Source organism: Bos taurus, chromosome 1, assembly GCF_002263795.3.
Source record: "Bos taurus isolate L1 Dominette 01449 registration number 42190680 breed Hereford chromosome 1, ARS-UCD2.0, whole genome shotgun sequence".
Taxonomy (NCBI): Eukaryota; Metazoa; Chordata; class Mammalia; order Artiodactyla; family Bovidae; genus Bos; species Bos taurus.
This window is the reverse complement of record NC_037328.1, coordinates 10,036,001-10,058,765: the sequence shown is the minus strand read 5'-3', so window position 1 is coordinate 10,058,765 and position 22,765 is coordinate 10,036,001. Positions and strand designations below refer to the sequence as shown.

The 22,765-nt window shown below is 41.3% G+C and overlaps 1 protein-coding gene across 1 annotated transcript in view; it reads right to left on the bottom strand.

Annotated features, from left to right (window-relative positions):
- Positions 1–12,618: 12,618 nt before the first annotated feature.
- Positions 12,619–22,765, bottom strand: part of CYYR1 (cysteine and tyrosine rich 1) — a 176,558-nt gene continuing 166,411 nt past the window's right edge. Inside the window, exon 8 of the transcript XR_009494501.1 lies at positions 12,619–13,093. The gene's annotated coding sequence lies outside the window, so the exon portion shown is untranslated. The remainder of the gene's footprint in view (positions 13,094–22,765) is intronic.

Below are 22,765 nucleotides of genomic sequence, written 5' to 3'. Positions count from 1 at the left end.
AAAGATTGAAGGTGGGAGGAGAAGGGGACAACAGAGGATGAGATGGTTGGATGGCATCACCGACTCGATGGACATAAGTTTGAGCAAGCTCCAGGAGTTGGTGATGGACAGGGAAGCCTGGCGGGCTGCAGTCCATGGGGTTACAAAGAGTTGGACACGACTGAGTGACTGAACTGAGTTGAACTGGACTGTAGCCCATTCTCTGTCCATGGAATTTTCCAGGAAAGAATACTGGAATGTGTTGCCATTTCCTACTCCAGGGTATCTTCCTGACCCAGGGATTGAACCTGCACCTCTTGCATCTCCTGCATTGGCAGGTAGATTCCTTACCTAGGGCCACCGGGGAAGCCCTCTGTTTTACTGAGACTGAGGGCAATGGTGGCGGTGTGGTTCTCTAACCACTGCTTAGGGTGCTGCTGAGGATGGGCTAATATTCTGAGACTTTGAAATCTGACTTCACATCATAGCCCGGCAACCTCCTTCCTAATAGCTGAACAGGGCCCACTGGTATCACCTCTTGATCCTATCATTCCTGTTCTGACAATTGTATTGGAGCTGGCTCAGCCTGTGCATCTAGGGTAGCTGTATGTAGCTTGTATTTGTACCCAGAATACCTTTCCTTTTCAGCACATAGTCTTCTTCTAGCAATGCAGTGCTCTGTATCCTACACATCTCACATGTAAGCAAGTCTCCATGGGAAGAAAAACACTGATGCTGAATCAAAATTTCTCTCATTGAAACTCTCCTTTCTCCTGTATTTGTCCAACAGTCCTTCAACTCTGTTATGGATTGCATGCTTGCTAAATGAATAAATCATCTCCCATATGCCAGAACTCAGCAATAGGTAGCCCTTTCTTTTGTTTAGGAACTTTGAAATATTAAAAACAAATTTGGACTGTATCAAAGACCGGGGAAAGGGCATGGAGCAGATATGAAAAAAAGAAGTCCATGAAGAGAATATAGTCTGTGGTACATAACATTTCCATGGGAGCACCCCCGTGAGAAATCTGTATGCAGATCAAGAAGCAACAGTTAGAACTGGACATGGAACAACAGACTGGTTCTGAATCAGGAAAGGAGTATGTCAAGGCTGCATATTATTACCCTGCTTATTTAATTTCTATGCAGAGTACATCATAAGAAACACTGGACTGGACAAAGCATAAGCTGGAATCAAGATTGCCAGGAGAAATATCAATTACCTCAGATTATGCAGATGACACCACCCTTATGGCAGAAAGCAAAGAAGAAATAAAGAGCCTCTTGATGAAAGTGAAAGAGGAGAGTGAAAAAGTTGTCTTAAAACTCAACATTCAGAAAACGAAGATCATGGCATCCGGTCCCATCACTTCATGGCAAATAGATGGGGAAACAATGGAAACAGTGACATAATTTATTTTGGGGGGCTCCAAAATCACTGCAGAGGGTGACTGCAGCCACCAAATTAAAAGACACTTGCTCCTTGGGAGAAAAGCTATGACCAACCTAGACAGCACATTAAACAGCAGAGACATTACTTTGCCAACAAAGGTCCGTCTAATCAAAGCTATGGTTTTTCCAGTAGTTATGTATGGAGGTGAGAGTTGAACTATAAAGAAATCTGAGTGCTGAAGAATTGATGCTTTTGAACTGTGGTGTTGGAGAAGACTCTTGAGAGTCCCTTGGACTGCAAGTAGATCCAACCAGTCCATCCTAAAGGAAATCAGTCCTGGGTGTTCATTGGAGGGACTGAAGCTGAAACTCCAGTACTTTGGCCACCTGATGCAAACAACTGACTCATTGGAAAAGACCCTGATGCTGAGAAAGATTGAAGGCAGGAGGAGAAGGGGACGACAGAGGGTGAGATGGTTGGGTGGCATCACCAGCTCAATGGACACAAGTTTGAGCAAACTCCAGGAGTTGGTTATGGACAGGGAAGCCTGGTGTACTGCAGTCCATGGGGTCACAAAGAGTCAGACATGACTGAGCAACTGAACTGAAACTGAAACATAACATTTTGGGTTTCCCTGGAGAATCATTGGCCCAGAATCTGCCTGCCAATGCAGGAGACATAAGAGACACTGTTTTAATCTCTGGATTGGGAAGATCCCCTGGAGGAGGGCATGCATGCATGCTAAGTCACTTCAGTCGTGTCCAACGCTTTGTGACCCCATTAACTGTAGCCTGCCAGGCTTCTCTGTCCATGGAATTCTTCAGGCAAGAATACTGGAATTGATTGTCACGCCCTCCTCCAGGGGATCTTCCCGACCCAGGGATCAAACCCATGTCTCCTGCGTCTCGTGCATTGGCAGGCAGATTCTTTACCACGAGCACTCCCTGGGGTGTAGTTGATTCTCTGATATAATCACATAGATACCCAGGAATGTTGGATGGTCATATCATAAGGGATTTTAAACAATAAAACAGTAATAAAAATGTATATAATGGGAAGAAATGAAGGCCATGTTAGAATGGTCCCTGCAAAGACAGAAGATGTGAAGATTTTTCCATCATTGTGAAAAGAAACTCTGAAATGCAAAGAAAAGCCCAAATGACTTGCTCAAGGTTGCCTGGGACCTCGGGGCAGAATGAGGTGGGTGGATTCTTTTCACCCTCTATCTACCAGGCGGTGCCATCTCAGTAGCAGTCTACCTGCAGGCTAAAGTCTTCTTGTAGCAAAGTGAGCACTGTGCTACCGCAGAGACTTGAAGACAGCAGAATCATCATTTCAGGAGAAAGATTTATAGTGGTACTTAATGAATCTGAGTAGTTGTTTTTTTTATAAGTACATAAATGTCTTTAGTACAGAGGAACAGAATTCAGTTTTGATAGCCACCTTGCAAATGTTGACTGTAAATGCTTTGTTAGTGACAAGTCTAGCTAAAAGGGAAATAGAATATTTATGAACTGCCATGAAAAAAATATCTTTGCAAGATTCACATTTGGACTACAGTAAATGTGGCTGCAGTAAAAGTGATCATATAGATTATTTGAGGGAGCTTTTTAGGGACCAGCTGGTGTGGTGATTCTGAGAATTCCCTGTATAAATAAAGTCAAATTGGGAGGGTAGGCCATTGTGTGTTTACATAGGAAAAGCCATGTCAGTTTTTAGGAGATTATCTAAAATGTACTAAATGGAGATTATCACTTGCTTAATTTTCTTGAGAAATCATTGACGTAGGACAATACAACAAAACAGCTTTTGTCAATAGTTTGCTTGAAAGCCAGAGGAGTGTTTGCAAACACATACACACACACATAAAGGCTCTACAGTATATTCTTAATTATTGTCTTTATCCAGATTTGAAAGAAGATAAGGGTAACTACTATTATAATGTAAAAGATTAGACCGATAAATGGCAAGATCATAACAATTCTAGCATTCTACAGAGTCAAAACCAAAGTACATATGAATCGCGTCTTTTCCACTTTATCAGATTGTAAATCACCAACCACCACCAATAATACACCTGATCTAATGCAGATGTTTGTTTTAACTTCTATCACATTACATTCTGTCTACCTTGAACTGATGATTGGCATTCTTTATGAAGCCAGTAGATTAAACCCAAATCACAAGCTTCTGACGACAAGTGGATGAATATTTGGGACCAGGAGGAAATAAATGATAAGAATGTTTTCTGTGCAGACATAGTTTAGGGAATGTTTTCGTGGAGAGCATTCTTCACTTCCCCTAGTGAGTCACCTGAACTGCTACTTCTTCATATAGGCAAATGCACCATGGCTCAAAGTAACCGTAAGACAACCTTTCACCCTACAATGGCCAGCCTTCTTTTCCTGCTTTCTTGTATTCTCCCAGGACAACTGCAAGAAGAGTAGAGAAGCACGTTTACTGATGCGCCATAACGTCTCCAGTTAAGGTGTGGACGAGGTGTGCCAGTGAGTAACTTGGCGCCTCACTTCTATAGATGCCGTATGTGTGACTAAGGCATTCTTGAGACAAGTCCAAAACAGAGTGGCCCTCATCAGTGTGGTATGAGCTATGCTTTGTTTGCAAACGCAGACCTTGTTGGGGCCTGCCGCTTCCCACTGGCTGTCTCCCCTAACCGTCAAGCTCCTTCTGAAGCAGGCTTTCCCCTGTCAGGAGGGCCAACTTCTCTCACCCTGGAGTCTGCCATCCTGTCCAGCCTTTATTCTTAGCAGCTGGTTTTGACTGTGGCAGAAACATTGTTGACATAGCAGATGGTCTTGATATTTCTGCAAACCAGCAACATCTTTGCCATTTCCACCCCCACGCTCTTGGCTACTGTTTCCTCTTCAAGTGGTTTGGGTCATTTTTAGAAAACCTGTATATTCTGATGATTTAAATTTCAGAACAGGAACCCTGCACTGTATAACTACCTGTCTAGAATACAGACAGAGGCAGAATACAGGGCTCTCTCATGGGAAAACCCATAAGCTGAGATAAATTTTGTTTGGGATGATGGGTTCCTAAATGAATTAAGATGAGCAAATAGTGAGTAGATTTTAATTATTTGAGGTATGAAGTACTGGGACTTCCCGGGTGGTGCTAGTGGTAAAGAACCTGCCTGCCAATGCAGGAGATGTAAGAGATGAAAGTTTGATCCCTGGGTCGGGAAGATACCCTAGAGGAGGGCACAGCAACCCACTCCAATATTCTTGCTGGAGAATCCCACGGAAAGAGAAGCCTGGTGGGTTATGGTCCATAGGGTTGCAAAGAGTCGGACACGACTAAAGTGACAGCATGCACACGCACGCACACACGCAAAGTACTAAGCAGTGAGATGTGACTAATGGGTCGTGCTAGTAGAAATGGAGTCTAAAGTTTGTGCTGTTTGAACCCATTTTTAAAAGTAATATGCCATTGAGTAATGTTTATCCTTATTGGACTTAAGAGGACTGGAGAGAAGGGTAATTGGGTTACAGACTGTTCCCCAGCAGTAACTGCAGAGCCAAAGCAAAATGAAGGTGCTGTAACAACTTGATGATCTGAGACCCAATCCAACCATTCTGAAAAACCAAAGCAGGCTGATTCATTCTTCCTTGCTTGCCCCATGCAAGCAGGCAATGTGAGCAGCCTCCTAAACTCACTGACTAATGGTGTAAAAACTTCTGCTGCATTCAGGCTATATCAGTACAATTTTGGAAAATGCTCCTTCTCCTGGAAAAAGACTGCACAGATGGGAAGGAGACATGAGTAATGGTGGCTCCACAAGGTTCAGCCAGCTTCTTATGAGTCAGCATCCCTCCCAGGCCTGTAGGACTCACCATTGGAGATTGTCTTTTGGGTTGGCTAATAAAGATGGGTGAGGACCCCAGAATGTCACAGTCAAAAGACAGCTTACTAGGTACCAGCCTTTTCTTCTCATGATAGTAGTAAATATCATAACAGCAGTGAGATTTTAGCTAATAAATTCCTTTGTATGCCCAAGGCAGAGTCCTAGGGATGAGCACAGAGCCATATGGATGGAGGAACTGTATAAAAGGGTGGGAGGGATTTATGAAGGTGAACATATGGGGTGTCCTAGGTAGGGCAAGATGAATGAAGAAAACCAATTTGAAGGTGAGGAATATGAAGGTGGGATGGAAAGAAGACATACATGTTTCCCACCAGAACAGACAGTGCTGGCTCCATGGCTCATCATGAGAATCTGGGGGTGGAAGAGTATTAGGTAAATGATCTAATTTCCACTTCCTCTTTGTCCTGATGATAACATTACCAGGGTCTTCAAAGTAATGCACTTCTTGGATTAAAGATTCACTTCATCATGGAAAGCAGCTCACTCAACAAAGAGTGAGATTACCCTCTGGTAACCCTACCATCAATCTGGCTCATGATATCTAAGCACATAAGAGCAAATATAATTGAGAACTTAGATAATGTGAAAAATATTTACCAGCAAGATAAGTGAAAGTCACTCAGTCATGTCTGACTCTTTGCAACCCCATGGACTATACAGTCCATGAAATTCTCCAGGCCAGAATACTGGAGTGGGAAGCCATTCCCTTCTCCAGGGGATCTTCCCAACCCAGGGATCGAACCCAGGTCTCCTGCATTGCAGGCAGAGTCTTTGACCGTCTGAGCCACCAGAGAAGCCCAACAGCAAGATGGGATGGTCACGAAACAACCAAAGCAGACACAGTCACAGAGTTGGAGTAGATGGGAGGTGGTGAAAGGGATGGTGGGGAGGGGGGTTTAGAATAATTCTAAGGGTACCCAGGGATTTCTATTTTAATAACCAAATTAGCCAAATACATGCCCCAAAGACAGCCAACATTTCCATCCGTCATGCAGTGAAGTAGATTTGTCTAGAATAGTTTGGGAGTCCATTTCAGAAACAGCAATGAAGTTTATAGAGTCAGGAAAAGAGCCCACAGTGGAGATCCTTCTCACCCGTGAAGACTTGTTACTCTTTCTCAAACTGCATTTGTTAACCAAATGAGACAAATAATTAAAAAGAGATTCCCACACAGTTTTTCTCTTCAATACTAGACAGGAACTTCAAGAAAAAGTGCAGAGTCAGCAAAGAGTTCAAATACAAATCACATTAAACACAGGAACACTAAAACAGAGGTCAAATTGATCTAGTCCTTCTAGATTAGCCTCTGAATTCTTAAATACATATTCAGAGCAGATGTTGAGCCCAGCTGGGGATGCGCAATGGCCTGTGATCCAGATTCTTACTGGGAACTGCAGAGTGCTTGATGCATTTGAGAGCAGTGCTAATTCCTAGAGTGTGTTTGGGTTTCAAAGTGTTTTGGAAACACTTGGTAAATCCTTGCAAACATAGTGTATGTGTATGTGGGTGACTGTCCTTGAAAACAGGTATCCAGTTGATTGCTTAGTGACTACATTACCTGGGCATTTTTTTTTTTTTCCTCAAGAAAAAAAAGTAGTCAAATTTTAAGGAAAATGTCCTCCACACAAACTACTTAGCCTAGCACAGTGATGTGGCTATGGGTCTTAAATATTTATTGTTCTTTCCTAATTAAAATACATCTATCCATCCACTTTCCTACTTACTATAAATGGTCCTTTTTTATTGCAAGGCAAGGAGAAGTCTTAGTGATCTTGTAAAAATAATAAAAATTAGACATAAATTTTAAACATTACTTTAGACCAACATCTCAGTTAGGAAAAAGATTTAATATATGTGCTTTTTTTATAAAGAAACTTTCTTTGTGTTTAAAATATTTGTTAAAGCATGCCACATATGAAAAATATGTATAGATGTATAGAGAGGTTGGGTCATGTTAAGAACAGAATGATGATAAATCCTGCCAACTGTAGATATATTCCAGTATTAGAAAAAATTGTTTTCCAAGCCTTCTGTGGTTGTATTTAGCAGATATCTCGCCTGAGTTCTAAATTTATTTCTCAAAGCAGCTAAGCTGCTAGGGGAGAAAAATTATACTGCCAGGTAAGAGTTTATAAGGAAAAGCACACAGATGCACACCTCACAAATCACACTGAGTACAATTCCACCACAAGCCTACCACTAGATCATCCACTAGAATTTCAGGTGAGATGAGTAAAAAATGTCGACTTAAAGTGACTCTTTCAAAATCATAAAGACTAATTAAAATACAGTTTAAAAATTCATCTTTCATGAACCTATATTTTTAGCCAACTTTAGTTATTGCAAATATCCGTCTACCATTCCCTAAAACTTCACCAAAAACACTTTGGCTTTGTTTTACAGCACACAACATTTAAGACAGTCAATCATATTTGTTTTACTTCTGCCTTTTCTTTGCTGTGTTTCAAGGCAGAATCCAGGCTTTGAAATTTGTTGCTGCATGGATGATGTTAGCCTGGCAGAAAACACAAGCCATAGTAAACCCGAAGCTTCTTTTTTGTTTTATATAAAAAATCTCAGCCTTTAGAAATAATGGAGTGCCAGAGCTGGTGAGGAACGAGGGAGAGGATTGGAAGCAGGGAAACAGCTAAGTCAGAATGAAAAGGGGAGAAAGGACCACAGGCTGCTGGTGTTAAGGACTCAAGCCCTTCAGTCTGACAGCACCAGCAGAGTGAAGTGTCCTCAGAAATGAGGGGCTCTGTTTCCGTAGGCCCACCCAAATCCGTACACCCTAAGTGTGACCCAGCGCAGGTTACAAGACACAAAGGGCCATATTAAGCATCCTTGAAAGTAGACAGTAAATTGAAGGATCTTAGAAGGACCTTTCCAAAGGTGAGAACTTGGTTTTATTCTTATTTTTGCCTCATCAGAGCCTCATCCGTGTGTGTGTGTGTGTATGCACATGTGCACACATGTTCATGCACACGTGGGGGAGTGGGCACTGGAGGCTGGGGTCAAGCATGAGTGGGAATTCAAAGATGGGTCACAGTTGAACTAAGTTGATTTAAGAAAACAAAAATGTGATATTTCTCTCACTTAGTGTGGACCAAATTCATCTCTACCACAGATGGCCACTGAGGACTATGTATAAAGAATGGAACCCTTTGGGTTGGATATAAAGGGAAGCCATTGGTTTTCTAGGAAGACAAATACATCATGCCTGCTATGTTTATTTCTCACGAAGTTACTCCATGTCAAATTGTGGGCCTATCTGTTTCCTATCCTGCCAAACGAGGTCATTTATTGTTTTGACACTTTCATGCCCTAGAGAGGTGCAGTGAATGTTACTCTTTGCTAAAACTCAAAACACACTGACTCACCCCACAAATGTTTATAACCAGTGTTTATATACTGTGTCTAGTGTATACCAAACACTGACCTAGGTTTTGAACTATCAAGATAAATGGCATACAGTTCAACTCCCAAGGCACTCAGAAACCCTGTGTTGACAACCTGCTTCACTCCCAAATTTCTTATCATATGAGGGAACCCTTGTATTTGACAGTGATCAGCCAACCAACGGTGTGCCATAGTTGACTGTTTTAGCCAATAGAGTGTTGATTAATTAGTCCCACTCTTGAAGTTCAGTTTGTATCTGGGCATGTAATGCTTTCCATTTGCCATCAATGTCTTCAGAATATATATAGCATGTGTGATGAATATGAGTGTAGACTAGAAACGACTGTATTTCACAAAAATATCAGCAAATCTTTATATTTCAACATGGACTTACATATCTACATGTAATGTAATTTCAAGTAAATTTACATGACATGGATTGGCCAGCTCTCAAATATTTGCTATACTGGTCAATATCTTTGTCAGATACCTCTTCATCTTCTTATACATAGATGGAATTATTGCCATCTACAAGTAACTTCTGTTGCTTTTAGTCATACAACAATCTGCTTGGCATGATCAAAAGTGCCAGAAACCTGATCAAATGGTAGGGGTTAAGAATGAAGGCCACCCTCCATGCTTTTGTTAAATTCAATCCCTTTTCTTGATTATATCAGCATTTCTCTAGCTCTTTTCATTTAAAGAAATACACTTTGGGGGAGAAATATTTAGCTATGATCCAGCAATATAGAACATGCAGCAAAATGCAGAGATGTTTTGTAAGTGATACCCTAAGCCAGGTTTTTGCCCTGAAGACTTGTTTTTGACTCTGCAGCATTTATTTCCTCTGTTTCAAGATGTCTGTAGTGGAAAGAACTCAGAGATTAAACATCAGTATTATTCTAAAAGCAATCATCTGAAAAATTTACATCCTTTCTACAATGACTGCCTTGAAAAATGAAAACCTCACACAATTGGTTTTTTTAGTCCTGAGAATATCAAACAGTTTATTTGACTGACTTTCACCAAATTGACTGTTTAGTCCCTGTTGAACGACGTGCCCCTTAGGTAAGACAGCCTGGGAAATCGTTTCCAAAGCATTTGGGACTCACAGCTTTTTTCACCCCAATTTTCAGCTCAGCTTGAAGATTATTCACTTAGCTACCAGGCATCTTCTAGGGTGCCGACTTTTCCATACAAAGTGTTGATCACCTCTTCATCTGTTGAAACCTCTCCAGAGCGGTACTCCAGCTGCTTATTCTAAAAGCAATTGTCTTACAAATCACTTTCATTCCTTTAATCCCTGGGCTTTCTCATTTCAGCACCAAACAGGGGTCAGAATGTTTGCTTCCATTCTTTAGCATTTTCTTTCACCTACAGTCACTGTTCAAAGGTAACCTGGGCATCATTCACAGGGAGAAATTTATGATGTTGTGCATGACACTATGGTTCTGTGCCTTGCACGGTTACCATAGCTCACAGAGCATCAATCTTAGTTGGTGATCAATATCTGGTTATGGAATAAATGAAAACAGGAATGATTGAATGACTGTAACCCAAAACATCAATCGGTAACAATGAGTATTGGAGTTCCTGAGTAATCAGATACCCTAGGAATGACTTACATATTTTTACCAGATTCATTTTTTTTTTTCCTAGTAAGAAATATTTTCCATTCCAGTGTTAGCCAAGTTAGGCTATCCTATTGCTTCACCCAGTGCCCAGGCATAATATCACACTCTCAAAGGGACCACTGAAGGGAGTTTAATGAGAGCATGTACAATGAAGTGGGCAGGGTTAAGCAAGAAAGGATAGGGGCAATCCTTAGGGACAGCAAAAGCAGGGGTTTTGAGGCATCTGGGTGGGGAGCAGTTAAGTTACTGGAACATACAATAGCTCAGTGAAAAGGGCTGCCCTTGTAGAAAGTGGGGCCTTGGGTAGAGGGTCAGAGTCTGCCTGTAATGACCTGACAGGAAGGTGGCTGTTGGAATAAAGATGCTTTTTTTCATTTTTCACTAATCCTTCGATTTCTTGATGAATGTCTTCCATTGGCTGAACTGAAAGTTGGAGGGCAAAAAAGAATGATAGTGAAGTCGTCAGAAGTTAACGTCTTGGGGCTCACAGCAGGATGGAGAAGGGTGGAGAGTGGATGCGGGGTGCAAGCCAAAACTACCTAGATGCCTTTTCTACTAGCTGAGGTGCTAACTGTAACCTACAAAGTATTGACACTTTATGTCTGTATATGCAGGGTAATCAGAAACAGGGAAAACATGAGTTTCAGATATGAAAGTCCCACAAAAAGAAAACAAAGTATTGCAACAGAATAAAACCCAGAACTGTGTTCTATTTTAAATTTGTCATAGTATAATTGGTAGAAAATCAATATTAAACATTATTAATGTCCCTCAAATTTGATAAAAGTCTAAAAATATATGTATATTTGTCATTTATATTTAGGAAAAAAGTCTTTAATTCTGCCTCCAAGAAAAAGAGTCGTATTGGGTTGTCTAAAAGTAGAGACTGACACAGGGATTCTTTCAGAGAGTGATTTAGGACAAGTCTTCAAGCACACAAAGACAGCAGGGTAGTGCAGGAGAAGAAGCTAAACGAAAGTGTGGTATCTAGCTCAGCCTGATTCCATGATGGGCTCTGGAGCATAATGGCATCAGAGAATTGTCCTGCAAGGGGAGAATGTATCCTTGTGTGTGTTCAGTCACTTCAGTCGTGTCCAACTCTTTGCAACCCTCTGGACTATAGCCCACCAAGCTCCTCTGTCCATGGAATTCTCCAGGCAAGCATACTGGAATGGGTTGCCATGCCCTCTTCCAGGGAATTTTCCCAACCTGGAGTTCAAACTTGCATCTCCTGCATTGCAGGTGAATATTTTTACCTGTTGAGCCACCTGGCATGCCCAGAATCTGTCCTTGGGAGCAAGATATTCTGGTGGTGGTGGAAAAACATGTTCTAGGCATCTCCAGGCATGGGTGTTCTCCATGGCGGACACAATTATCTCTAAGAGGGGGCATCTGTGAACCACTAGAAGAAACTAACACCAGCTGCTGGGGGATGGGTGCCCTGGCTCAGTAAAGGAGGTCCGGTTGGGGGACCATCTACTGAATCCATATAAGCTTGTAGGTAGAATCTTGCCCACCTACAAATATTCCCAAATTCTAACCTTGGGGACTGAATATATCTTGTGACATACTGCAGAACACAGCAAGTCATCCTATCTCTGAGAAAATCCTACACAGCAATTAGGCAATTGGCAAAGATAAGTTGACCTGAAAGAGAATGCTAAAATAGAGATTTGCTTGCAAATACAGAAGTCTTTTTGAAGTTTTACATCAGAAATCCTTTCCCAATGCATCCTCTTTTATTCCCCCTTCATGACTTCCTCTAGCTCCTTTTTGTTTCACACACATTGGAATTGTTCTGAGACCCCTTTTCATCTGATTGTACTGGATACTAACGATAGCTGAGATGGTAAATGATAAAGTTTAATCAGGAATGACATGAAAAATACTTATTGCATATTTGCTTATCAATCAGTAATAGCCAACCAGAACGTACCATGAATGGAGTTGCCCTACTTGGCCAGGTGTTAAACTTGAGGTGTCGGGTCATTAAGAGAAGGGACTGAGGCTGCAGAAGAGGAGTGGTAAGACCCTGGATTAGGGGATGCTTAAGGTATAAGATGGTTTTCAACCTGCTGAAAAACCTTTCATTATGATTATACCAGTTCCTACTGATTAAGTATTGACTGGGAGAATTGTTTCTGATATTATTTATTGTCATTGTTATTGTTATGTTGCTTCAAGTAAAACCTTAGTAACTGTAGCTTTGAATCTGATGACAGTCCTGCAAGTGACTGAAGAAGTCAGAAACTCCTAAGACCAATCTCTAAGACCATTATAACTGAAGTTGTAACTTAACCTTCAAATCTAGATTCCCAGGCATCTAGTATAAAACACAAAGTTAAATGAGAACCTAGAGACATACAGTTGTAAGTCATTATTTATTCTACCTTTGGCCAGCAGGTTGGATAAGAACTTTCTAATCACAACCTTGAAGAAAATGAATAGATAGTAGGCTATCTTAGCTGATATGTAAGTGGTCAGTGCTTTTTCTATTCATAATGCTTTAAACTGAGGCACTTTAGTGCACAGTACTGCTAATTTATTTTTTTCTGGCTTCATTTGTACAGTCTCTTAAAATCCATCAGTTAGGAACAGTGTCTAGACAGTTATTATGATACAATCAGAAGGAAAGCTGGTAAATAAAAAAAGAAAAAGAAAGTGAATAGAAGTGCTGATTAAAATAACAGTCCGGTTTATATGAGGCACCTTTTAAATTTGTATTTTCCAGGTTTCATCTTTGCGAGGCTCAGATCACAGTAAAATATTGTAGCACTAGAAGTCAGCTTCATTTTATGTCTAAAAAAGAAAGAGTAAAGTTGAATTTATTTCTCCATAGAAAGATTTCAGGAAACTAATTAAATAAATATTATGGCAGTGCATTTGAATAGTTTTGTTATCAGTGAGGAAAGAAAATGCTCAAGTATTTTATGTCACTGTTAAAGAAGGGCAAAAAAGCCATTGCTGAATAAATGGTTTCATCAAATCTATATCTGATTTGAGGAAGTCAACTTTTTTATGGGAACTAAAAAATGCAAAATACACATAACCCAGTCCCTGAACACAATCTTTCCCTTTGAGTTTTCAGAAGAACTCCCATTTCAGTTTTGGAGCCATCTGCTCTTGCCTTTTGCCACCAAGTATGTGGATAGATAATCTCTCAGGGTGCAGTTAAATGAACATGAAGAAACGAGTTCATGCTATAAAGGGATGCAAAAAAGCTAAAGCGTAAATGATCACATCTGTGCAAGGTATGGAGCAAGGGAGGAGACAGAAGCATGCAAATTAGTCACTCACTGTCAACACAGAAGTTCAAGTTCCAAGCAAATACACTGAATGGGACAATGATTTACAGCACACAAACTCATCCCCGTCAGGAGGGCAGAAAGGATGAATAATTGGTCAGAGGCATTCATGTGGCATGGGAAAGCAAAAGCAACTCAGATCGATTCTGTAAACACAAAAGAACAGAAACAACCCAGCCTGAATGAAAGACTGATTACAACTTTCCAATCTTAGATTTGAAGGACTCAATTTGCTAACAGCAAATTTCATTAAGTCCAAAGTATCATGATGGAGATTGTCTTTCCCCACTGGGCTCATGGTTTTTGTTCTTCGGCTGCTGCATCAATTACCCCCTCCCCACCCCTCGCCAGTAAAACGTTGGCAGATGAGCACTGCGGCAACCCTTTTCCGGAAGGTGGGCTCCGATTCCCTCATACGGGAAAGTCACAAGTTTGGCGAGGTGTGAAGAGATTTAATTTCACTAAAAGCCTATAAGCCGAGGTTGCATTCCACACAAAGGATGCTTTCTGGACGATTAATGCAACTTTTACATCCTCTTCAATTTGGCTTTAAAATATCTCTTCCAATGACCATAATTCTCAGCCTGAGAACTTTTAACTTTTTTGGATAGACTGTTTTAAGTGTTTTTCACCACTTCAAATGAATGTTGAAGAACTTCTTCATTAAGTCTTTGTCATGGAAGAAAATCTAGAATAATGTGCCCTTGGTCCTAAGCATCTTAATTTTAGGGTCATGTTCACCTTAGGGCACTGCAGTGTTTAGACCTCAAGTCCTAAGCTAAGGATTAACCCAGAGGCAGGAGCTTCCACTCCTTATTTCTGTATCCCCGACTGCCTCTCCTCTTCCTCATACCACCCACCTTCTACCTCTTTCAAGGCCTCAATCCATGCTCACTTCTCTCTTTAAACCTTTCTGAGTCATGCTAGTATTTATTAGCTACACTGAATTACTCATGATTGCACTTGGGAACCTTCTCGTCTACCGTAGGGCTGTGGTTTTTAAACCCTGGCCGGCAACAGCATCACTTGGAGTGCTTGTTGAATACAGATGGCTGAGCCCTACCCCAGAGATTCTGATTTAGTCTGTGTAAGAAGGGGGGGGGGTGAGAATTTGCATTTTTAACAAGTTCCCACACGAGGCTGATGCTACTGGTGTGGGGACCACACTTCCAGAGTCTCTGCCATAGGCATGCTCTTTCCTCCTCCTCTGCTGGCCACATTCTAATTCATGTTTCAAGTTGTTGTTTTCCAGTCACTAAGTCGTGTCCAACTCTTTGTGACCCCATGGACTGCAGCATGCCTGGCTTCCCTATCCTTTACTATCTCCTGGAGTTTGCTCAATTCATATCCTTTGAGTCAGTTGTGTTATCTAACCATCTCATCCTCTGCCATCTCCTTCTCCTCCTGGCCTCAATCTTTCCCAGCATTAGGGTCTTTTCCAATGAGTCAGCTCTCCGCATCAAGTAGCCAAAGTATTGAAACTTCAGCTTCAGCATCAGTCCTTCCAATGAATATTCAGGGTTAATTTCTTTTAGGATTCACTGGTTTGATCCCCTTGCAGTCCAATGAACTCTTGAGAGTCTTCCCTAGCACAATATGAAAGCATCAATTCTTTGGTGCTTAGTATTCTTAATGGTCCAACTTTCACATCCGTATCTGACTACTGGAAACACCATAGCTTTGACTATAAGGACCTTTGCTAGCAAAGTGGTATCTCTGCTTTTTGATATCCTGTCTAGATTTATCATAGCTTTTCTTCCAAGGAGCAAGACCATTCTTCATACCAGTTCTCTAAGCTTTCTCCTGGCAGAGTTAGTCTTCGCTCAGCCTGGATTGTCACTCACAAGATGTCTTATTTCAATGAAGGGAGGGTAACTGTATTTGTTTTCTAGGGCTTCCATAATAAAGTACCACAGACTGAAGGGCTTAAACAACAGAAATTTTTTTCTCACAGTTCTGGAGGCTGGAAGTTCAAGATCAAAGTGTTGGCAGGCTTGGTTTCTTCTGAGGCCTCTCTGCTTGGAGTGCAGATGACTATCTTCTTCCTGTGTCCTCACGAAGTCCTTCCTCTGTGTGGTCCATCAGTGATGTCTCTCTGTGTGTTCTTCTCTCCTCTTCTTATAAGGATGCGGTCAGGATGGATTAGAGTCCATCCTAATGGCCTCATTTAACATGATCACCTCTCTAAAGGCCCCATCTCCAAATACAGTCACAGTCTAACATACTTTGATTAGGGTTTCAGCATATGCATTTTGGGGGGACACAATTCTGCCCATAAGAGTAGCAAATTCAGGTATCTGAAGAAACCCAGAGTTATACAGATGTGTACATGTGGTGGTATGGAAGATATGAGAAATAAAGAAAATGACTTTGTTGCCAGCAAGGCTGTGACCTTTCTGGAGGATCATAAACCTGTTCACATAACAGATACAGTGTTCAGACAGAGCTGCACTGTGACCACATTTGGGACAAGACAGGGTCACGCTACCCATACAAGAGTGACTCAGCCTCCTCCCCTCCCCACTCCACTGTTTACCCATGACAACTCTAAACCTCAATTTAACCCTCCCGCCTCCTCGATAAAGCGTAATAAGCTAATTAGTCATGAAAATACGACCACCCGACAGCCTCCAGCCGATCCTGGCTTCTTGGTTCCAGCCTTCTCTGACTCCGCCCACACAGGCCACTTCAATAGGTAGGAAGTTCTTCCCACATGCGCTCCGTTCTGCTGCAATAATTTCCGTAACAAACTCTTTGACCCCGCTCTGTTCCCAGTGCTTGTTCATCAGTGGGCTTTACAGACAGTGGGAAGGATGTGCCTGGCTTGAACCTGGAACATGTTTAGAATGATTCGCCCCTTCTAAAGGTGTTCAGAAGAGACAGGACTAACGTCACCAAGAATACATCACAGAAGCAGCCAGTTCGCAGCCCTTGCTCGAATGTTTGACTCTCCTCTGAAATCTCTTAACTCTTCCAGCTCAGCGGTTTTTCTCTTCCTTCTCTGATACACTAAGAGTGGGGCATGAAAGGAGCAGCAAATGTCTGCATTGCCTCTCATAACTTACAAAGCATGCTTACAACCTTTGAATTATTTAATTTTCACAACACACTGGTAAGCTAAGTACGCTAGATGGGGGTTGGGGGCGGCAGTCTAGTGGTAAGAGGAAAAGAGGTACAAGCTATTAGGTATAAAATAATCTACAAGGATATACTGTATAATATTAGGGAATATAGCCAATATTCTAAAATAACTATAATGGAGTATAACCTTTTAAAAATGTGAATCATTACATTGTACACCTATAATTTGTACATTATGATCAACAATACTTCAATATAAAAAAGGAAACTGGTCCTTAGAGATGTAACTGCCTTGATCAATGTCACTTCAATAATGTGACCAAGTTCATACTGTAATTAAGTAAAAATTTGCTGTACCACGTTATACTATGCTCTCTCAACCTGCGAAGAGCTTGTAGTTGAGCAAAAAGATGTTCTCCTATGCCCTTGTGTGTTTATGCTCTCTTCCCATATAGACCAAAACGTCCTCAAAGTTAGAGATCCTTTTGAGTGTTTCTCTGGCATCTCTCACAGCTGGATCTAGTGCAATGCTGATCACATAGCAGACCCTTAACAGGAAGTCACTGATTGAGTGAAACTTGTGAACATTTCACAGAAGGGGGACAATGGGAAGACATTCAGTTCAGTTCAGTCCAGTTGCTCAGTCTTGTCTGACTCTTTGAGACCCCATGGACGACAGCAATGGGACCAGCTTCCCTGTCCATCACCAACTCTTGGAGCCTACTCAAACTCATGTCCCTCTCATCGGTGATGCCATCATTGATTTAAAGCAAAGCCACCTTTCAATCTTTGTCTCATAATTGCAACACCAGAGGCTGTTACTTTAATTCTTCAAGGTGCTTGGCATCAAAACATTTTTCGTGCTTGGCATTTTTTCTTTTCCTCCTATGGTTTCTGCTTTGAAAAAGGTTGGGGAGGTTCAAACTTCAATTCATGTTTGCTTCCTGGAGTTGTGTGGGAATTTAGGAAACATGTGGACAGCATGTGATGGACAATGTGATGTGCCATATCCAGATCTGCCTTTAAGGAACAATCTACTGCTCTAGCTGCTGGGATGCTGTCAATACCAGCCTTCAGCTGTCAGCTCCTCAGAGACTGCTGAGCCACAATAAGCTGCTCTGCCTGTTGATTGTACCCGTTCCTGGAGTAGCCCATATCCAGTGACTGATCAGGGAGGGTTTAAAGTTCTGGCCATCTTGGCCCAGCTCAGGACAACTCTGAAGACACATCTTACATCAGGACTGCCATGACATTGACTGAGGCTGTCATAGATCTGCGTCATGACTCAACTTTGGCCGATCTTGCTTCTTTTCCGTCTTTGCCCCAGTGTTGAAACTTAAGCCTCTCCTAGGTAAACATTCTGCACATTAAACTCTTAGAGCCTGCTTCCTGAGAAAGCGTACTTGAGACAGAGAAGTTTGGCTGGGGAGAGGGAGGGCTTAGCTGGTCCACATGAAGATGATGAACTTGCTGTGAACCCTCAAGAGCATAAATCAGTAGAATGTGTTTGGCTGTGGTCTGTTGAAGGTGACCACATTACAGTGAGAAGTTTGGATGATTCCTATGGCTTTGCTAAGCACAATTTATGCCTCCTACATCCTGAGGATGATGGAAGGGAAGCTTTCCATGCTGAAGGGGGCCCCTCAGGGCCTCTCAGGGTTTACTCAGCTGCTGAATATCTTCCCACATCCTCTTGCCTTAAAGCTAAGTAGACAATTTATTTGCTTTTGCAATATTTGTGTGACCTTGATCATTCTTAATCCAGTGAATGTGAAAGGAGTGCATCATTGTAGCCCTCATGTCCTCCTAATGGTGCTGGAAATCTCTGAATTTCTGATTGTGTTCAAGACATTTTCACCCAAGTTCCAGCCTGGTAATAAAGACTTTAGGTGGACATTGGACTGCTCTCTGAATCTTTCTTTCTTCCTGGAGCTAAAGGTGCAGGCTTTCTAATTAGCATCATTTTAGCTTTGTTGTCTACAGTGGCAGCTAGAAACTCCATTTTCACCTGTAAGTGTCCTGTCACTTAGATAAATTTCACAGCACTCTTTGGCTCCAGGCCGTCCTCCGGAGTCTCCTCAGCAGGACTAATTTGATATATTGGCTTAACAAATCCCATTGGCCCTGCCCGATTTGGAACCGAGGGTGAAGGTGGTTTATAGGGGCAATAGCAACAGAAATGTCCTCTCTGAGACGGGCAAACCATTTCCTCTCTGCTTCAGTCCAATACGATTTCCCTTAATCTTCTTAATGCCTGAGAAGCTGCTGCATCCTCTGTCCTTAAAGCTCTTTTCTCCCCTGAAGGTTAATGCACCAAAGGGAGAGCCGGCCCATTATTTCTGCTCCTTTGGGCAGGCACCCTATTTTCTTCACCTCCATTTGGCATTATGTTAAAATGGCTTAGTGCTGGAGCACATGATTCATGGTCACTGGGCTGGGCTAAGGCCCCAGGTTGTCTCGTCAGAGGGTCTGTTAAGACAGAATGAGCTGGCCAGCTGAACCTGACAGCACCTCTTGTCCACTGGGTAGGTCTGATCATGACCCAGTAACATAGTCACCCAATCTGTGTTCTTGATGAACTCTCTGTTGGTGCCTGCCTCAACTTTATTCCTGCATTCCTCACATTTCTGCAGAGTTCATCTCTTACCTTTCTTCCTGAGGTTCCTCTCTTTCCATCCTTCCTTAACTGCCCTGAAAAAGACCTTGTCTGAGTTTCTGGACTCCTGTCTAGTTGGTTGACATCTTCTGTCTCTGCATCCCACCCCATCTCAGGGAAGGGAACACTTCAGCAAAATCTAGCCTATTTGACTATTTAATCTGTGCCTTCATTCTTATGTTTTAACAAACATTTTCTGTCATAACAGTTCCTGAATTTAATCAAATTCCTGGTTCTGCTGTCCCTGTCCAGCTAGTCTATATTTTGTCAGCTATCTTCTTGGGTGAAGATCTGTTGTGCTCTGCTGCCAGCGCTCTTGATGGAAAAAAGACCATCAGTTGGATATTCTTTGTTAGTAACCACTCCTTCTAGGGTACTGCTATTTTTTTTTTTCCAGAGCCATTTTTGGTCACTCTATAATAAATAGGATTCGGGGGGTAACTTTATGGTGATCATCTATGTAGTACATGGATAAATTTAACAATAGAGCATTACTTTTATGATATACAGTTTGCCCACTTCCAATTTTAACGAATTGCTTGGCTTCATTCACAAAGGGTATGTACTGTTGAGATTTTTTAATTAGTTAATCATCTTTTAGTGATCTTTTCTATGTTGGCTATTAATATGTAGATTCAAATGATATCAGGAGTTTATGAAAGTTCTTAAAAAGTCTTAGAAGGTGTGTTTCAGAAGAAATTGGTGCTGTGAGTGGAACATCTCTGATCTCCTTCTAACTGTTTGGTCAGGTCACTGTGAACAGTGGTCCTGTCTTTTTGGCTATCTGGGCCTTAGTTTACCTATGAACGAAATAAGCATTTTGTATGAAGTGGCTCCTAAATTCCTTTTCAGATCTAGCATTCTCTGTCTCTGTGATAATGGGCAAAATGTTAACTTTTCAGATTATTCCTTTCAAATCACATTTGAATATGCCATTTTGAAAAGCATTATAATTCCTTTTGTTCAGAAATATTTTTCCTACCCCTTGATTAGAGAACTGCTTAAGGACAAGTCTCTCAAATGAGACTCAGATGGGAAAAGAAAATTGGGAAGGGAGAACTGAGCCTCGAATAGCTGGATGAACCCTTCCAAGACTGTGGCTCCCCAGGTGGTGCTAGTGGGAAAGCACCTGCCTGCCAATGCAGGAGATGTAGTCACAGGTTCAATATCTAGGTTGGCAAGATCCCCTGAAGGAGGACATGGCAACCCACTCCAATATTCTTACCTGGAGAATCCCATGGACAGAGGAGCCTGGTGGGCTACAGTCCATGGGATCACAAACAGTCAGACAGGACTGAAGTGACTTAGCACACACATTCTCAGATTATAAACAGCTCTCCTTCAGCACGGCCTGAATGCTGGGAAAAGCAAAATTCTAGAACAAAGATTTAAACTATCCAATAAGTAGTTTAAATGGGTAGATTTCCTAGTTCCAAACCTGGGGTGAGTGTAAGGATTTTACTATTGACCTTTTTCTCTGCAGGGAACTCATTGTTAAAGAATTTATGCATTTCAAATGACAGCCTTGCCCCTTTGACATTGAATCCTTCCCAGGAATTCTTCCTTAATAATAATAATAATATTTATAAAGTATCACACATAAATACACGTATTTATTTATATTCATATTTTTACATTTTAATTTCACTATCAAATCAAAGAGATATCCAATATCTATCTCATGTATATATTGTATAAATGTATATACATTGGATATCTTTCTGTTTGGTGGCTGAATTTCAGTAAGTACAACATCCTGTTATTTATTCTAACTGAAAATAAAAAGCTTTCCATGAGATAGAGTTGGCTTTTATGGACATTTATTCTTTGTACCACATATTTCTTCCACGGCTGGCTTTCAGTCTGAATCCAGGCAGATGTTTCTCTTTTGAACTTCTGATAACTAAGGACATTCCTTTTTGTGTAATCCCTTCCAACCTTATAATCCAGTGGAGAATGCTCACCTGACATACTCAGCAATAACTGATTCCAGTAATAGGCATTGCCACACACCAGTCTCTCTCCTTCCCAGATACTTTTTTATATGTCTGGACATGTTTCTTTCAGCAACTGCCTACAGCTTTTCATTTTATGTTTGATTTACCTCTGTATGCTCTTGTGTTCTTTATGGCTGCCACTACACTTCCAGCCCTCTGTCTACTGTAATCTTATTTTCAATGTCTTGGTCTCTAGCTCAAGAATTCACATTTTACCTCTCTGATTCTTATCATTTAATCATAATTTACTATGACAAACCTGGACAGCATATTAAAAAGCAGAGATATCACTTTGCCAACAAAGGTCCGTATAGTCAAAGCTGTGTTTTTTTCCAGTAGTCATGTACAGATGTGAGAGTTGGACTGTAAAGAAGGCTGAGTGCCAAATAATTGATTCTTTTGAATTGCGGTGCTGGAGAAGGCTATTGAAAGTGCCTTGGACTGCAAGGAGATCAAACCAGGCAATCCTAAAGAAAATCAACACTGAATACTCATTGGAAGGACTGATGCTAAAGTCCTCCAATACTCTGATGCAAAGACTCTGATGCTAGGAAAGATTGAAGGCAGGAGGAGAAGGGGGTGGGGTACAAAGGATGAGATGGTTAACTCAATGGACATGAGTTTGAGCAAACTCTGGGAGATGGTGAAGGACAGGGAAGCCTGGCATATTGCAGTCCATGGGGTCACAAAGAATTGGACATGATTTAGTGACTGAACAACAAAAACAATATTTATAAATATCACAATTAATGTACTCTCACCTTAAGTTAGAATAATAGCATATGCAATAATATTTTAGACACATATGTATGCATTTTAGGAAGAGATATTTCTTCCATGGGCTCTGGAAGAATAAGCTTTTCTCCAGTGCCAAAGGACTTAATGAGATAATATTAATATCTTAATGAGATAATATTTTTAAGACACCTGGCTTAGGGTTAGACTCCTGAAATGCTCTGTAAATGGTAACTCCCTTTCACCCTTATCGTGGAATTTCATAAATCACAATTGGTGAGTTGGGGGAAGATGCTTTGCTCAAGAAGTTTCACATTCCTGAATCTATCACATTATATACCCTTAGTGCCTATTCTGCTTATTCACAATATCGGCCATGATGGAGCATGGCTTACTTTGGAATCTCCCAGTTGCATGTGATAGAAACCAAAGTCAAAGTATGTCAAGCCAAAAGGGGTATGATAAACTATTAAGGGGGCTTCCCTGTGGCTTAGTGGTAAAGAATCGACCTGCCAAAGCAGGAGACTCAGGTTCTATCCTTGGGTTGGGAAAATCCCCTGGAAAAGAAAATGGCAACCCACTCCATTATTCTTGCCTGGGAAATCCCATGGATAGAGGAGTCTGGAGGGCTATAGTCCATAGGGTGTCAAAAGAATCGGACTCAACTTAGTAACTGAACAATAACAAGAGCTATTAA